Below are 17,380 nucleotides of genomic sequence, written 5' to 3'. Positions count from 1 at the left end.
TAATTTCAGTGTATTTGATAAAGCCGCGTCAGGGATGTGGATCTAAAAAAGAACCACACTTAAACAAAAGCACTGCTTTGACACTGGGTGCCGCCAGTTTTGCAAAACCGAGCGGAGAACTTGCGTACGCCAAGCATTTAGCTGGCGTGAAAATGTACATGGCTTTACGCCAAGTTTAGGTTTTATACATCGCAATTTGAGCGTGGAAACGGGAGTACGCAACATTTTTGTGCATACGCACCATTTATACATGAGGCCCCTGGACATTTGTTAATGGTGACTTTATAAACCATTATGTCTAAGCAACAAACTAACAAAACAGCAGGGGACATACTGAAAGTAAAAATTGTAAAAAAAAAAAAAAAAGAAAAAAAAAGTAAAATATTGTTGCATCATAAGAAATATAAGACACTAATAAAAATTAACTTTTGTTTAATGAATCCTGAGTAATAAAAATAATTAGTGAAACTATATATTATTGAACTTGTTTTACAGGACATGGGAGTTTCCTATTAGGAAGTATGTTAACCTTAGTTTGGGCCATACTAAGAGCCTGTTGAAAAATATGATATTCAAAAAAGAAAATGGAAAAATTGCACTTTTGTAGTTTAGCAATGAAATATTTTTTCACAAACCTCTTAGACATTTAAAGCATAGTTTTAAGATCAGGAGAAAGGAACAAAATATCAATTTACATAAGAGTATATATTCCCAGAACATCATGAAAATTGTCAGGGTATTACTGAACTATAAGGCATCTTTAAATATCTGTAGTGTTCACTGGTGACATTAAATGCAGTTTTCCACTCATCTGCTTCCTTTATTCAAATAAGGTTATACTGTAGACAACGGAAAGTCAGTAACTTGACTAGTGGGAGATGAAGTCAAAGGAAGTAGGGTAATTATTTTTATGGTTATCTTGTAAATGCCAATAATCGAGTACATGGTCTTAATGAACCATAGTTTTCAAAAACAAAAGTTTGACTATAATTGAACCACTAGACCATTTATTAAAGACATTTTGCAAATTTCCATGTATTTTTTCATTGCTAGCAAAGAATGGTGAAAAAAAACCTTAGTAAAATATAACCAAGACATGAAGAACAAGAAAAAAAGAGAACACCAAAATTGCTAGACCATTTCTGGTGTTTAATAGGTTTGGCTAATCTACTGGAAAAATGCTAATATCATAGTCATCACGGTTGATGTGAAGGTGAAAGAGTGATCCATTGCTTGTTGAACAAAATCACACCACTCTTAATACTGCAACTGGCAAGATTTCCACAACACCTCAAATAAGATTTTGGGTAGTTTTCTGTACATTCTGTACATGTTGATTAAAACAAGAGGATGTCCAAGATGCATGCTCCCCAAATTTCCAATTAATTCTGGGGCTGTGTGAGCTTGACCAATCAAACCTCAAAATGACATGGTGTTGAGTATGGGATAGCAAAAAATGGCAAGTTTTCAAAACCACTACTTATATAGTTAATGGTAGTGACGTGATGTGCCCTAAAAGTTCTTTCTCAAAGGATTCTCTGTCAATAGAACATATTTTAATTGATGTGTTAGTAATGTTTTATGTTTGTTATAAAATGTTAGAACTAATAAAATTTTAAGCTCCCCCAGAAAAAACATAATGTTCACAAATTTGCAGAATCATTAAAATAGACAGGCAGCTGCTCTTATGCTTATCAGGCATGCAAATCATGAGCATTTTTTGCTTTAATTTAGCTTGTGGTAGGCAGCTTAACAACAACCAAAACCTTCATAGAAGATAATACTACTGATGCATCAAATATTGTATATCCTGTTTTTGTGTTTGCCTTCTTTAAAGCAGACAGCTAATTTCAAAAATGAAAGATACTAACTAAAAATGATCATGATGTGTGTTCTCTCTGGAAGATTTTATTTTAGCCTGCAAACTAAATAATTTAATCAAGTGCTTGCTGAATTATTATTAAAAGATTACTGATCTTCTGGTGTAATGCTATGTGGTCAATTTGTAACTGCCTAACTTAAGCCCTTTATCCATCTCAGTGGCAAAATTAATGTTTTTATTGCATCTTAATGAAAAAAATGGGCTATTCCCGGAAAAGACAAAAAGCTGATGGACCAGGAGATGAAAAAGTAAAAGTTCAAAAGAGAAAAAATAGTCAAAAATGTCTATCCAGGAAATAAGAGCAATTGAGAATAACAGAACAATAATGTGCGCAAAGAATAAAAGTCAAAGAGGATTTGCACCAGTTCAAATCCAAAGAAAGAAAAAAATCAAAAGTGCTCCATTCATTTGGAAAGCCGTGAATTTGAGCAGAGGTCAAAGGAATGTATGGCAGAGTTCAAACTTTAAAGGAACAAAGAAACAAAATGAAAAAAGCGGTTTGGAAAACTTTCATGCTCACATTCTTATGCAACAATCTTATATAGAAGTCAATACAATCGTACAACACATCACACATCAACCAACCACTTCCAGAAATACTAAGTAAATAGTGACGTACATTACAGGATGTTGCAGGATGCAATGCAGTTTTTTAACTACTGTGGAATAAAATCATAAAAAAAACTGAAATACACGCAATAAGAGTATCCTTGTGATTCACAGCAGCCATTTTCCATATTTAAGGTTCTTTGGAAATGTTACAAAAAGAATCAAGCAAATACCTTTTCAATGACGTTTTATTTCTTTATTGTTAGCAGTCCACTGTGCTTGTTAGTATGTTTACCATATTGTTTTTTGCTGTTTCTAGCAATTTAGCATTTTTTTTTTTTTACTGGAGCAAGTGTAGGCAGGTATTAGCTTCTGACCCTGTAAAATCTGATGAGCAAGGCAATCCCTTGTGAGTGCTCCAATAAGGTTCCTCTTGAATGCCTTTTTAGAACTGATGCCACTGCTTATTGGAGTTTCTAATACCATATGCTGTTTCTTGATTTGTGTTCAGGTCCCTTTGTAGGATCTAAGTAACCCAAGCTGCTCATTTTGAGCATGTCAGTTTTTGATTTTATGTTTGTTTTGTTATTACAGAATCACTCACTCACAACAGGGTCTCAAGGGGTGTTGGAGCCTATCCCAGCCTGCTTTGGGTGTAAAGCAGCAACAAAACCTGGACTGGGTGCCAGTCTCTCACATGGCAAATACACACAAACCCCACACAACAAACAAACCCTAGGGCCAATTTAGCATCGCCAATTCACCTAACCTTCATGTCTCGGAGGAAACCCATGCAGACACAGGGAGAACATAACAAGTTATCTTTGTGAAAAAAAAATAGTTACTAAATTGCAAAACAATTTACAAATTTAATTGTACATTCCTCTCTTTTACTGCATCTTGATTTTCAGCTTGCTTAGGATGGATTTAAAAAACAAATTCTCTGTTGGTGGATCTAACTCTGCATAGCTTGTTCCATCTCATTCCACAGATGAGCTGGACTGAGATATCAATAGTATATTCATAGGCAATTTGCTGAAGTAATACATTGCCAAGACAGCTCAACGCAGCAAATGTCTGACTATAGTGCAAACCATTTCCATCAGTTTTGCGCCCTTATACATGCAGTACATTGTCATTACAGAACTGGCAATACAGAGAATCTTGGGAGGGACATTGGTGTGTCAGAAGATTTGCAGAGTATGCCTTGAACTGGGAAAGTTTCGTCAACAACACTTTGGTATTTTATGGCCATCATGATATCAAGTGGGCCTTTTTTTGAAATTGCTGGTAAGTAAGACTATGTGAAATACATTTGTTCTTAGAGTGTTATTGCTGACGGTAAATAATGTTCTCTAGTGTTCCCAACCATCATAGGCATAATAGATTGCACTCATGTGAGAATAAAGGCACTGCCATGTCCCGTAGATACTGATTATAAAAACCTGAAATTCTATTCTATTCTATTCATTCTATAGCATCAATGTACATGCAAATCCTTTTCAAATTACATCAGCATCAGTGCCTAGTTGTATTGTGCCGTTAGTTAAAATTATGCTTGTATGCATTAGATGGGATGTAATAAGGACTACCTAGTTTCAGACAGTGACGCTAAATGGTCTGGCTCAGATTTTTTGAACATATTCTCTGGGACAGAGCCTTTCCCAAGCTAAGAAATCCCAAGATTAATCTTGCAAGGATGAAAGGTACAGTTTACATATTGATTACAACACCTTTTACCTTCTAGGACATTTTTCTGGTTTATTGCTTACTGGCAGAATTTACGCCTTCCAGCTTTATCTTCTGACACCTTACCAAGGGCCTTTATTAGCAGCAGAAAGACGTGGCACTCAAACACATGGTCATTTGCAGAGAGGGCGTATAGTCAACTAAAGTTAGAATTTAACTGCCTGTGTCTTCTCTGAGTAAGTCCAGCAGTGGCATGTGCAGTCAGTTGTGCATATCTGCACAATGTGGCCATCCTGAAGAAACAACAAACACCAGTAATCTTAAAGGTGGAGGACTGGGATGACCTTTTACACCAAACTCAAGACAATATGAATGGCAGAACTGTGAGGAACATTTATACAAACACATTTATATTTGCCATTTATATTTTAACAGGACACACATTTTTGTTTTAAAATTTTATTCATCCTTTCCAGCCTGGTGGTTGAGAGAATAGGGAAACAAAAAAACAGTTCTATTACAAACTCACTTAACATGCCAGCATCTCCTGTTGTATAATTAACTTGCATCGTTTTTCAATTTCAAGCTTTAACTTTTTGATCTTAAGTTTTTTGCACTTGATATCAAGCATTTTGGTTTTTATTTCAAGGTGTAGATACTGCTTTTATGCTGTTCTGACATCTATCTCATTCAAAGACAAATGAATAATCACTTAACAGGTTTTATATGGATGTTGTTAGATACATTTGATTTTACTCTCTTGTTTCCTTGTTTTTCTTGGTGTAGAGGACCAGGTTGGTGCTCCATGTCTTGGTTCCTACATGAGTTCACATTTTGAACATACAGAAATCACACATTGGCTTTAGCCCTCACCCCCTATCATTTCCATGTAGGCAGAAACCATTTCATCTTCATTCCTGTTGTGGCCCTGCAACCTCATCCTGGAACACAATACTATGTGGTACCCGGCTGGGGTTCATGCCCGGCAGGGATGCCCAGGAGGACAGGAGGAGGGCTTGTGCCTCCTCCAGAACATGAGGGGGCGCCCGCCCTGGTTGCTTTGGGGGCCACGGGTACAGAGCTTGGAAGCTCAACCCTGTAGGGGCCCGTGGTCACCGCCTGGGGGCGCCCCGATGCCTGGGGAGCCCTGGACCTCAGCACTTCCGCCACACCTGGAAGTGCTGGGGGGAAGAGGATTGGGGACACCCGGAGGACTTCCGGATACACCGCCAGAGCTTCCGCCACACAGGGGTGTGGCCACAGAAACTCCTCAGGATGCACCTGGAGTCCATCCGGGGTGTATAAAAGGGGCCGCCTCCCTCCAGTCATTGGCAAGAGTCGGATGGAAGAAGGACGGAGCTCAGAAGAGAGGAGTGGAGGCGGACCAGAGACTAGAAGGCATTGTGTTGTGTGGCCAAGGACTTAAGGGGTGATTGGTGCTTCGGCACTGGGATTGTGCACTTGGACAATGTACTGTATATAATGTACAATAAACGTGTGTGTGGTGAAATCAACATGTCTACCTGTCTGTGTCCGGGCAGTTCCCCAAAACTACTAGTACTGACCATTACCAAGAACCTCACATCAGCCACAAATGAGATACTTACACAGATATATCTAGCTAATACTTCATGGGGAGCTAGCATGATTGTTAGGTTCCCTAACTCTGTGACACATCTGAATGTGATGTGGAATGACCGCTGAAGGTGCCATTCCTGTAACCAATGGTCGATCTCAGTTTTGATTCAGGAGAAGCACTTCAGCAGGCATGAGGCTTGATCTCGCAGGTCCCCAACCAGTGGCAGAAACTAGATGGATTTTTTTTTGGTGGATATAATAACAGTATTTGCCTGTAAACTGATTTCCTAATCAAACAATAAATTAAATTGCACTTATCGTTTAGAAGTATCTTTTTGCATTTGATTTTAACTTGTTTCCAAATGCGCTTCACCCTACTCATATTGCAACTAAATACATAATGTCAAATGCTTTCCGTATGAGTTTCACAGACTAACAAGTCTACAGTCAAGATCAGCAGTTAAAAAAAATGTATTGGATGACTGCTATTAATATTTACATCCTCTTTAATAAAATCCCTGTACGCATCCAGGTGTCTGTGTGTGTGTGTGTTCTGGTGAAGTGCACATGCGTGGGGCACGGTGCAATGCGCGATATTACTGTCTGAGAAAATTACAGCCGTTTTCCGGAAATACAAACCAGTATTACTGCGAGAGGAAATTAAAGGTACACAATACAGTGACACATATTACAGCCACATACAAGCCAGTATTACTGTCAGAGAAAATTAAAGGCATATTACCGACGCGCACGCCTGTATTACCGCCAGAGAAAATTAAAGGTATATTACGGATGTACAAGACAGTATTACTGTCACAGAAAATTAATGACACACAATACACGGCGGCAGCCCACGAAGAACGGTCAGCTCAGCAGCTAAACATCAACAAAAGAAAGGCTGAAAGAAAGAAAAATACGACCAACTAACAGAATGAGGTCAAGGTCCCTTACCATTTAATATAGACTGTTCCTACTAATGTTTATGCACTACTGTTCTAGCGCCCGTTATTGTAACAGGCTTAATGGCTAGTTTTTTTATATTTACATTACAAGTGTTCTTAATTAACAAGCAAGAATGTATCTCATTATACTATGTACACTGTATAAACGGCAATATACTTTAACGTGAACTTAATGCACAGATTAAGAAAGTATTCAACTTATGTGTTTGCCCTGTCTGCTATTGATTACCATGCAGCGTCTCCTGCTTTATTTGCAGACATATTTCCTTCTTGTGTAGTTATGGATTTATACCACTCATACAACTTTACTGTTAATTCCTGTTTGGCTACTAAAAACACTGACACTCGTTCCTTCTTGCCTTTTTGAGCCATGTTAGATGCTTTTGGCGATCAGTTGTCAGGGCTGCTTAAATGCTATGGGCACAGATTTCTTCAGCCTGTCTTGGGTTAATGGGAAACCGTAAACTACGGTAACTCAAAAAGTGCCATTTTACACAGCATCTGTTCACTGCCAAATACAGCAAGTATGGTAATGATATTAATTTAATTGCAACGTCTGATACATTTTTTACTGAACGCTTCATTTTCAGAAATGATCTTAAATAAGGATTCACATGATTTTTTTTTCTTATTTCCTTTATATTATGGGCTGAGAACATGAGCTTGGAGAAAATTTTTAATGTATTTAGGCAAGAAGCTCTCAAATTCACTTCTACAGGTTTTTTTTCCGACTTTCATAATCAGTGACTCATTCTTATGTGTAATTGTTGCCATTTTTTAATTAGCTGGGCTGCTGTTCTGCTGTTGTTTTGTATTCAGAATCATGATGCCTTGTAAGATTTACATTTATAAGTATTTTTTTAGCCATAGTTTTAAATACTTAGTTTCTTGTTATTTTCTTCTTTTTAAACTCCCTTTTCTGCAAGGTTTTACCTTAATTGTATCCAAATACTAACAATTAAAAACAGAAGAGAAGACACATAAATATGAGATTAAATGCTACATTAAAGTTATATATGTAGATTCATAATTAATTAAATAAAAAAAGTTAAAGGAAATATATTTCCCATTCAAATGCTTGCCCAATTCCTGTAAAAAATTGACAAAAACAGTTTATTTCAGGACTGATAGCAAAAAAATAATGGAAACTGGGAAATAAAACTATGCTTAATTAAGGAAGGAGACAAGATTAAAATAGAAGCAGGATGGAAATTTGTAGCCACTGGGCTTTACCTCAACTGAACTTGTGCTGTTGTGTTCTTTAAGGTACCTATGTTAGACAGTAAAGTCAAAGAAATACTACTAATACTTTGAAGACCTCTTGGATAAAGGTTCCTAATTTTAACTTGAGCTTAAAAACTTTATTATTATGGGTCCCTTGATCTGTAAATATAATTTTCATATAAATACAATATGGTAGTGAACACTCATAGTAAATGCTTTTTTTTCTTGGTTTTTCCCACTCTTTTAATCATATGGGTGTTAACATTTCAAATGTAATATTCTTCCTTACTGCTTAATCCATTTCAGTTCATTAATAATTACTTTTAATTTATTTTTTCCCCTTGCTGATAAATCTGCATTAAAGAACCAGAATTAAGAGGAACCTAAATAATAACAGTATTCCCAAATGTATTGCCATTCTGAGCACCTTAAAGCTATGGTATAAGTCTAACATAAATGAGAATGCCAATAACTAAAACTGTCCCCAAAACAGGCTCAGAATAAGGCAGTGTGCAAATAAAATAAACTTGTAGTGAAAGTTACAGTGTTAACAGACAGCCACAAAATGGCACGTCTTTCTTGATCTGTAAAATACTGTCAGACTATGAAGTGCTTTACTCAACTTGGTTTTGATACTATTCCAAAGGAATAATAAAAGAGTACAGAACCCACATTTTTTATAGTATATAGTATTATTTTTGTACAATAGCATAACTAAAATGAACTAATCACAACTGTTACATCTATAGTTTGTAGAAATTAGTAAGAAGATAAAAAAAGCACATTGAGTTCTCAGTTTTTAGATCTTAATGCACAGAATCACAACATGTTACATCGTACCAGTGCCATGTGGCAGTTGTACTGTAAATTTTAGCTCTGCCGTATAAAATTTTTTTGTCTGCCACTCATTACAGTTTGTCTGTTTTGTTAGTAATTTTTTAAATAGTGTAATTTCCAAACTGCTGTTATAACAAAGTGTTTATTCGATTTTGATAAAATTTTGTAATTGTTTAATTTTACCCTTATTTTTTGTGACATAATTGTGGCACCATTTTGTGAGTGTTGTGACCACTTTTGGCTTCATTTTCATGGCCATACTGGTTATGGTGATGACACCTGTTGTTGGTCAAGTATATAGGAGTCATGGCTTAGTGTGAAGTTCTTTGCCAATTTTTTATGTTGGTGAAAAGATTGTCCATGTTTTGGCTTAAAAACTAAAAAAAAAAACACATTTTTGTTCACAAAGTTGCTAAGCAAGGAAAGTGTATTGGGTAGCTAGGGTCACTGCTTTGTTTTTCAGCAATTTCTGCCTCATTTTTAAAACTTTGAAAATCGATCTTTCATGCATCTTCCTGTTATTGACCTTATGCTGTTCAGTCTTGTCTTCATTTTCTGCTCTTAAAATAACAGATTTCACTTTTAGGGATGAGTTATTTCACTGAGCACCATAACAGCCGCTGTTCTTAAAGAAAATAATAGCATTAACTCAACAAATGAGACATTTTTTTTGTTTTTATATAAAAGACCCCAATAAATGCAATAAGAATTGCCATTGAACGACTGGTAACCATGTGTAAATTACTATCTCTCTACTCTTCCTCAGACTTGACCACATTTGCATTTTCTTTTTTCATCTACAAATCCTCTCCTGCAGCTGTTACTCACACAATTCAATGCTGCTTCCCAAGTGTGAATTGCTGTCTCTCTTCTGGAGACCACAAGAAAATAATCAACGAAAATCTGTTAAATTATGAGTGTTCGCAAGTGTTACTTGCATGACTAGGAAATTAATAGACAAATCTTAAAAACTGTGGGTGTTCAGTTATTGCTGTTGGGTAAATAACAAACTCACTTAAAACGGTATCACAATGGTTTTGCTCCACTTTGAATACAAAATACACAGCATGCATTAACTTAAAATATGGAAACTAGAACATGCGAGATGGCACATTGTGGTTGGAAAAGTATAGCACTTAAAGGTAGCTACTCAAAATGTTTTCAAAGACACAGCAGATCCAACAATATATGCAAAGGTAACCTTATTTTCTTTTCAACATGTAACTTTGTTTAATCTTACCTATTGGCTAAACAAATGTGTTTTAAGGACTGAATGGTGTTCTCTTGTTTGTTCTTATATTCAATTACCAGAACAGTCTTTAATTATGGTCATGTGATTCATTGTAGCTTTCACAGCTGATGGGGAAACAATATTTTTACATCACTTGCCATAGGAAACAAGCTGCATGTCAAAAAAGTACACCTGCACTATATGTGCAAATTAGATGGGAGCTGCCATCCAACTGTTGGAAGGCATAGATAAAACATAGAAATCCACATGCAGCATAACAAAAATAAATGAAGTGCCACTGGTTTGTGTGTGGGAGCTGCTCAGAAATCTGTGTGGACTGCTGATGTGGACACTTGTGTAAACATCGATTAAGCTGCTTGCCATTTACATACATATTCTGTGAAAATTACTTTTGGGAAGCATTTCTTCAGGTCCCTTTCAATCCCAGCAGAATGACAAAATACTAGGTGGGAGAATGCACATGCAACAAAACAAAGCTGTGCGACAGCTATTTCCATAGAGAGAAAAAAGCAGTTTTTATTTCATCTGTTATTCCATGTGTCCAGCATATTGAAATGAGTTTTGCTTTACAGTAATGTTTACTAATAAATACTGAAACAATTTTCTGGGGAGGTTTTTTTTTTTTTTTTGAAAACCCACATTAACATTTTTGGTTGAAATGTACAGTATGCAAACAAACAAGAAACTATAACAAAAAATGTATTACTTTTTACATCTACTGAAGCTGTTTTAGGCTATCTATAGTTTTTGGCAGTAGGGTAGTAGGGTTGCGCTATCAGCATATTTTTTTTATTGCTAATTTATCATTATTTGATTGTGGTGATTTTTGATGTGGACAGATAAATGTGGTTGTGTTTGTGACAGTAGGGTCTGTGTTTTTAAGCTAACATCACCATTAGATGTGTGTGTTACAAAATTAGAAACAGAACAGAGAAGTGCACCACTGAAACAACTATGTATTGCATAAACCCAGTTTGAAATAGACTAATAATATCATTTTCAGTATTAAATAGTTAACAAACAGTTAAACCATCTGTAGCCGCCGAAGCATAAGGCTAAGGCGAGATCAACCACAGGTAAAACGCGTGTTGAAAGAAATCTCTCAGTTCAAAAGTTCGTTTTAAAATTATTTAGTGTATGTTAAAAGTAAATAATCCACACAAGAATAAAAGAAAAAATAGTTACACATGTAAAATAAAAAGCAAAAAAAAAAAAAAAGAAAAATGTATCTTGTCTAAACTTAGCTTTTCTTGAGGAACTTTAGTTATTTCTATACTTAAAGGTTCTTAATTTCTTCTTCTGTATGCCTTAAGCGTACGGTACAACATTTAAATAAGCAATGTTTTCTTAGAGTTATTTCACACACTCAAAAGGCCTCTAGGCCCTCAGGCACAGTCACGGTTTAAAACTGTATGCCTCTACACCTTACGCATGGCAAGGCTTTCACTAACTGAAGAATAATGTTTACTCAAAGCTGTTAGAAATTGCAAGAATATCCATCCATCCATTTTCCAACCCGCTGAATCCGAACACAGGGTCACGGGGGTCTGCTGGAGCCAATCCCAGCCAACACAGGGCACAAGGCAGGGAATGGCAAGAATATACCAATTCAATTCTACTTATGGGTGTTATAGGAACCTCCCGTAGATTATGCATTGTCATCTAGTAAAATAATTATGACTCTTATATAACTAGGCAAATGGCTCTTACACCATCATTGATGAAACGATACAGATTCAAATATTCTTAAACATTTTAGAGCAGTTTCAAGTTTACCATTCTCTCTAAAAGTTGCCATTCCAATCATATATTAAAAACTAAGCTTTATGAGAAAGGCTAGCTCAGGGCACAGTGCAAAACAACAACAACAACAACAACATTTATTTATATAGCACATTTTCATACAAAAAGTAGCTCAAAGTGCTTTACATAACGGAGAGAAGAAAAATAAAAGACAAAATAAGAAATTAAAATAAGACAACATTAATTAACATAGAAAGGAGTAAGGTCCGATGGCCAGGGTGGACAGAAAAAACAAAAAAAAAAACTCCAGAAGGCTGGAGAAAAAAAATAAAATCTGTAGGGGTTCCAGGCCACGAGACCGCCCCAGTCCCCTTTGGGCATTCTACCTAACATAAATGAAATAGTCCTCTTTGTAGTTCGGGTTTTTCACGGAGTCACTTGATGCTGATGGTCATACAGATTTCTGGCTTTTAATCCATCCATCATTGTTGGAACATCATGGTGCTTTGGGTAGATGGTGGTGGCGCACGCCACCACCAACAGGACACCGGAAAAGGCAAGAGAAGAGAGAGTAGGGGTTAGTACAGATTTTGAATGAATAGTTATTATAATGAATTAGATATACAGAGTATCAGGATTAAATTACAGTGAAGTTATGAGAAGGCCATGTTAAAATAATGTGTTTTCAGCAGTTTTTTAAAGTGCTCCACTGTATTAGCCTGGCAAATTCCTATTGGCAGGCTATTCCAGATTTTAGGCGCATAACAGCAGAAGGCCGCCTCACCACTTCTTTTAAGTTTTGCTCTTGGAATTCTAAGGAGACACTCAGTTGAGGATCTGAGGTTACGATTTGGAATATAAGGTGTCAGACATTCCGATATATAAGCCGGGGCGAGATTATTTAAAGCTTTATAAACCATAAGCAGAATTTTAAAGTCAATTCTGAATGACACAGGTAACCAGTGTAGTGACATCAAACCTGGAGAAATGTGTTCGGATTTTCTTTTCCTGGTAAGGATTCTAGCAGCTGCATTCTGCACTAGTTGCAAACGATTGATGTCTTTTTTGGGTAGTCCTGAGAGGAGTGCGTTACAGTAATCTAGCCGACTGAAAACAAACGCATGAACTAATTTCTCTGCATCTTTCGATGATATAAGAGGTCTAACTTTTGCTATGTTTCTTAGGTGAAAAAATGCTGTCCTAGTGATCTGATTAATATGCGATTTAAAATTCAGATTACAATCAACGGTTACCCCTAAGCTTTTTACCTCCGATTTGACTTTTAATCCTAATGCATCCAGTTTATTTCTAATAGCCTCATTGTATCCATTATTGCCAATCACTAAGATTTCGGTTTTTTCTTTATTTAATTTGAGAAAGTTACTATTCATCCATTCTGAGATACAAGTTAGACATTGTGTTAGCGAATCAAGAGATTTGGGGTCATCAGGTGCTATTGATAAATACAGCTGTGTGTCATCAGCATAGCTGTGGTAGCTCACGTTGTGACCTGAGATAATCTGACCTAATGGAAGCATGTAGATTGAGAAGAGCAGTGGACCCAGGATAGAGCCTTGTGGAACACCATATAGAATATCATGTGTCTTTGAGTTATAATTACCACAACTAACAAAGAATTTTCTCCCTGCCAGGTAGGATTCAAACCAATTTAAGACACTGCCAGAGAGGCCCACCCATTGACTAAGGCGATTCTTAAGAATATTATGATCAATGGTGTCAAATGCGGCACTCAGATCTAAGAGGATGAGAACAGATAAATGGCCTCTGTCTGCATTTACCCGCAAGTAATTTACTACTTTAACGAGTGCAGTTTCTGTGCTGTGATTTGTTCTAAAACCTGACTGAAATTTATCAAGAATAGCATGTTTATTGAGGTGCTCATTTAACTGTATAATGACTGCCTTCTCTAGAATTTTACTTAAGAAAGGCAGGTTAGAGATGGGTCTATAATTTTCAAGAGCAGAGGGATCGAGATTATTTTTCTTAAGTAGAGGTTTAACTACCGCAGTCTTAAGACAGTCTGGGAAGACCCCCGTATCTAATGACGAGTTTACTATGTCAAGAACATTATCACTAAGCACGCCCGATACTTCTTTGAAAAAATTTGTTGGTATTGGGTCAAGGGCACAGGTGGAGGGTTTCATTTGAGAAATTATTTTATGTAAATCAGGTAAATCTATCCTAGTGAAAGACTTTAATTTGTTTATTATGGGGTACTGGGGTTTAGGAGGATCCTTAGTGTTGGGGAGATATACTATGTTATTTCTAATATCATTAATTTTTTGATTGAAAAATACAGCGATAGCCTCACAGGTTTTACTGGAAGTACTTAGGAGGCATTCCTTTGAGTTACCTGGGTTTAACAGATGATCAATTGTTGAGAATAAGACTCTGGGATTACTAGCATTGTTATTTATAATCTTAGACAAATAGCAGCGCCTCTCAAGACGGACTGTGTTATTGTATTCTGTTATTTTAACTTTTAATATTTCATAGTCAATAGTTAGTTTAGTTTTCCTCCATTTACGCTCAGCTCTACGGCATGTTCTCTTTAAATCAGACACTCTTTGGGTCTTCCATGGTATAACAATGCTAGAAGATTTTTTAACTGTCTTTTCAGGTGCAACTAAGTCAACAGCAGCCCTCACTTTAGTATTAAATCTTTCCACCTTACTATTTACATTCTCCTCGCTATTATAGTTGGCACTATAAATGGACTGATTGGTTAGAATGTTTGAAAGTTTTAAAGCTGCTGATGAGTCAAAGAAGCGTTTTTAACAATATGCTTCTCATGAGTGTTTTCTATCATTATTTCTATATTAAATAGTAGAAGAAAATGGTCTGATAGACCCGTATCAATGACCTGCTTTATATCAACTTTTAGTCCTTTAGTAATTACTAAGTCTAACGTATGACCTGCTTTATGTGTACGCTGATTAACAAGCTGTCTCAAATCAAAAGAGTCCAGGAGGTTCATAAATTCTTTTACTTTCTGGTCACATTGATTATCTATATGAAAATTAAAGTCTCCGACTATTAAGAGTGTGTCATAGTTCGTAATTAAGATTGACATCAAGTCAGAGAATTCCTCAAAGAAAGACGCGTTGAATTTTGGAGGTCTATACACGGATAATACTAAAACGTGAGAATCTCCCTGAATAATAATGGCGAGATACTCAAAAGACTTGAATTTACCAAAACTGATAATTTTACATCTTAACCTGCTTGAGTAAATGTTTGCTAGTCCTCCACCCCTCTTTCCTTGGCGATCAGCACGAGTAAAACTGTAATCCGGAGGCGCAGATTCGATTAAAACAGCTGCGCCATCTGAGCTAAGCCACGTTTCACTTAGTGCAATAAAATCTATTTTTTTATCACTAATAAGATCGTTGATAAAAAACGTCTTGTTAGTTAAAGCTCTAACATTTAATAGAGCCATATTCAATGTTTCGGAGGAGCAGAGATAAATACTATGTGCGTTATTGTTATAAGGAACAGGAATTAAGTTATTTTTATTAGCGCCGCTCTGCGTGTATTTTTTGTTTAATCTATGATATGTTTTTATAGTTTTAATACATTGTTCATCTAAAGTAGTAACTTTAATTAAATTATTGGTGTTTATGCCGTATTGCCTAGATTTTCTATGTGCATTAAGATTGGTTATTACAGTATTTATGTTGTGCACTTTTATGGAAGATTTTATTAAACAACTAGCAAAATACCCGCGCTTTGCAGCGGAGAAGTAGTGTGTTAAAGAGGTTATGAAAAAGTAAAGGAAACATTTTAAAAATAACATAACATGATTGTCAATGTAATTGTGTTGTCATTGTTATGAGTGTTGCTGTCATATATATATACATATATATACACATATTATATAACAATAATAAATAATAATTCATTACATTTATATATATATATATATATATATATATATACACACATATATATATAATATATGCGTATATAATATATACACATATATTATATATATATATAATATATATATACACACATATATATATATATAATATATATATATATATACACATATATATAATATATATATATACACATATATATATATATATACACATATATATATATATATATATATATATATATATATATATATATATACACATATATATATATATAATATATATATATACAGTAATCCCTCCTCCATCGCGGGGGTTGCGTTCCAGAGCCACCCGCGAAATAGGAAAATCCGCGAAGTAGAAACCATATGTTTATATGGTTATTTTTAGAATGTCATGCTTGGGTCACAGATTTGCGCAGAAACACAGGAGGTTGTAGAGAGACAGGAACGTTATTCAAACACTGCAAACAAACATTTGTCTCTTTTTCAAAAGTTTAAACTGTGAGAACAAAGCAAGCAGTCAAAAAAAAATCAATAGGGCTTTTTGGCTTTTAAGTATGCGAAGCACCGCCGGTACAAAGCTGTTGAAGGCGGCAGCTCACACCCCCTCTGTCAGGAGCAGGAAGAGAGAGAGAGAGAGCCACAGAAAAACAAAGTCAAAAATCAATACGTGCCCTTTGAGCTTTTAAGTATGCGAAGCACTGTGCAGCATGTCCTTCAGGAAGCAGCTCCACACAGCCCCCCTGCTCACACCCCCCTACGTCAGCGCGAGAGAGAGAGAGAGAAAGTAAGTTGGGTAGCTTCTCAGCCATCTGCCAATAGCGTCCCTTGTATGAAATCAACTGGGCAAACCAACTGAGGAAGCATGTACCAGAAATTAAAGGACCCATTGTCCGCAGAAACCCGCGAAGTAGCGAAAAATCCGCGATATATATTTAAATATGCTTATATATATAATACGCGATGGAGTGAAGCCGCGAAAGGCGAAGCGTGATATAGCGAGGGATCACTGTACACATATATATATATATATAATATATATATATATACACACATATATACAGTGGAACCTCTAGATACGAGTTTAATTCGTTCCAGAACTGAGCTTGTATAGCGAATTTCTCGTATCTAGAACAAACTTCCCCATTGAAAATAATGGAAATCCAGTTAATCCGTTCTGCACCCCAAATATATTAACATAAAAATCAATTTTCCTAATAAATAACACTGATAAATTATATATACTGTAGTCTACCTTTAATAAATAACACTGGTAAATAATATAACTGATTATTAAAAGAATCAAAACAGGTGTCCAAAGTGCAGTAGAGCATTCAATAAATCTTTAAATAAATAATCCTTAAAACAGTTGTGAAGTGGAGGTTTAAAATACACAAGAATAACAATCCTTTAACACGAGGTTAAAACGTCAACAAGAAGCAGTCTTTAAAAACAGATGACAATCCCCGGTGCTTCTTCTCTGTTAGCGTCTCACCTATTTCTCCCATGCGGGCTCTAAAACAGGCGAGACACTCTTAATGCAGCTGACCTTCTCTACACCGTCCTGCTTCAGCTGTTTGGCTCGCCTGTTCAGCTACACGCGAGCCTGCGCGAGCCTGCACTTGCCTGCACTTGCCTGCACTTGCCTGCCTACTTGCCTGCCTGCCTGCCTGCCTGCCTTCTCTCTCTCTCTCTCTCTCTCTCTCTCTCTCTCTCTCTCTCTCTCTCTCTCTCTCTCTCTCTTTTACTTTTTCTCCCCC

General features: G+C 36.1%; 1 protein-coding gene across 1 annotated transcript in view; it reads right to left on the bottom strand.

The window, feature by feature from the left end:
• Window positions 1-13,155: 13,155 nt before the first annotated feature.
• Window positions 13,156-17,380, bottom strand: part of LOC127527943 (uncharacterized) — a 53,905-nt gene continuing 49,680 nt past the window's right edge. The window contains exon 2 of the mRNA XM_051928254.1: window positions 13,156-13,241. The gene's annotated coding sequence lies outside the window, so the exon portion shown is untranslated. The remainder of the gene's footprint in view (window positions 13,242-17,380) is intronic.

The sequence above is a fragment of the Erpetoichthys calabaricus genome, chromosome 5, assembly GCF_900747795.2.
Source record: "Erpetoichthys calabaricus chromosome 5, fErpCal1.3, whole genome shotgun sequence".
In the NCBI taxonomy this organism is placed as follows: Eukaryota; Metazoa; Chordata; class Cladistia; order Polypteriformes; family Polypteridae; genus Erpetoichthys; species Erpetoichthys calabaricus.
The sequence above is the reverse complement of the archived record's forward strand: the minus strand, read 5'-3'. Positions and strand labels throughout refer to the sequence as shown.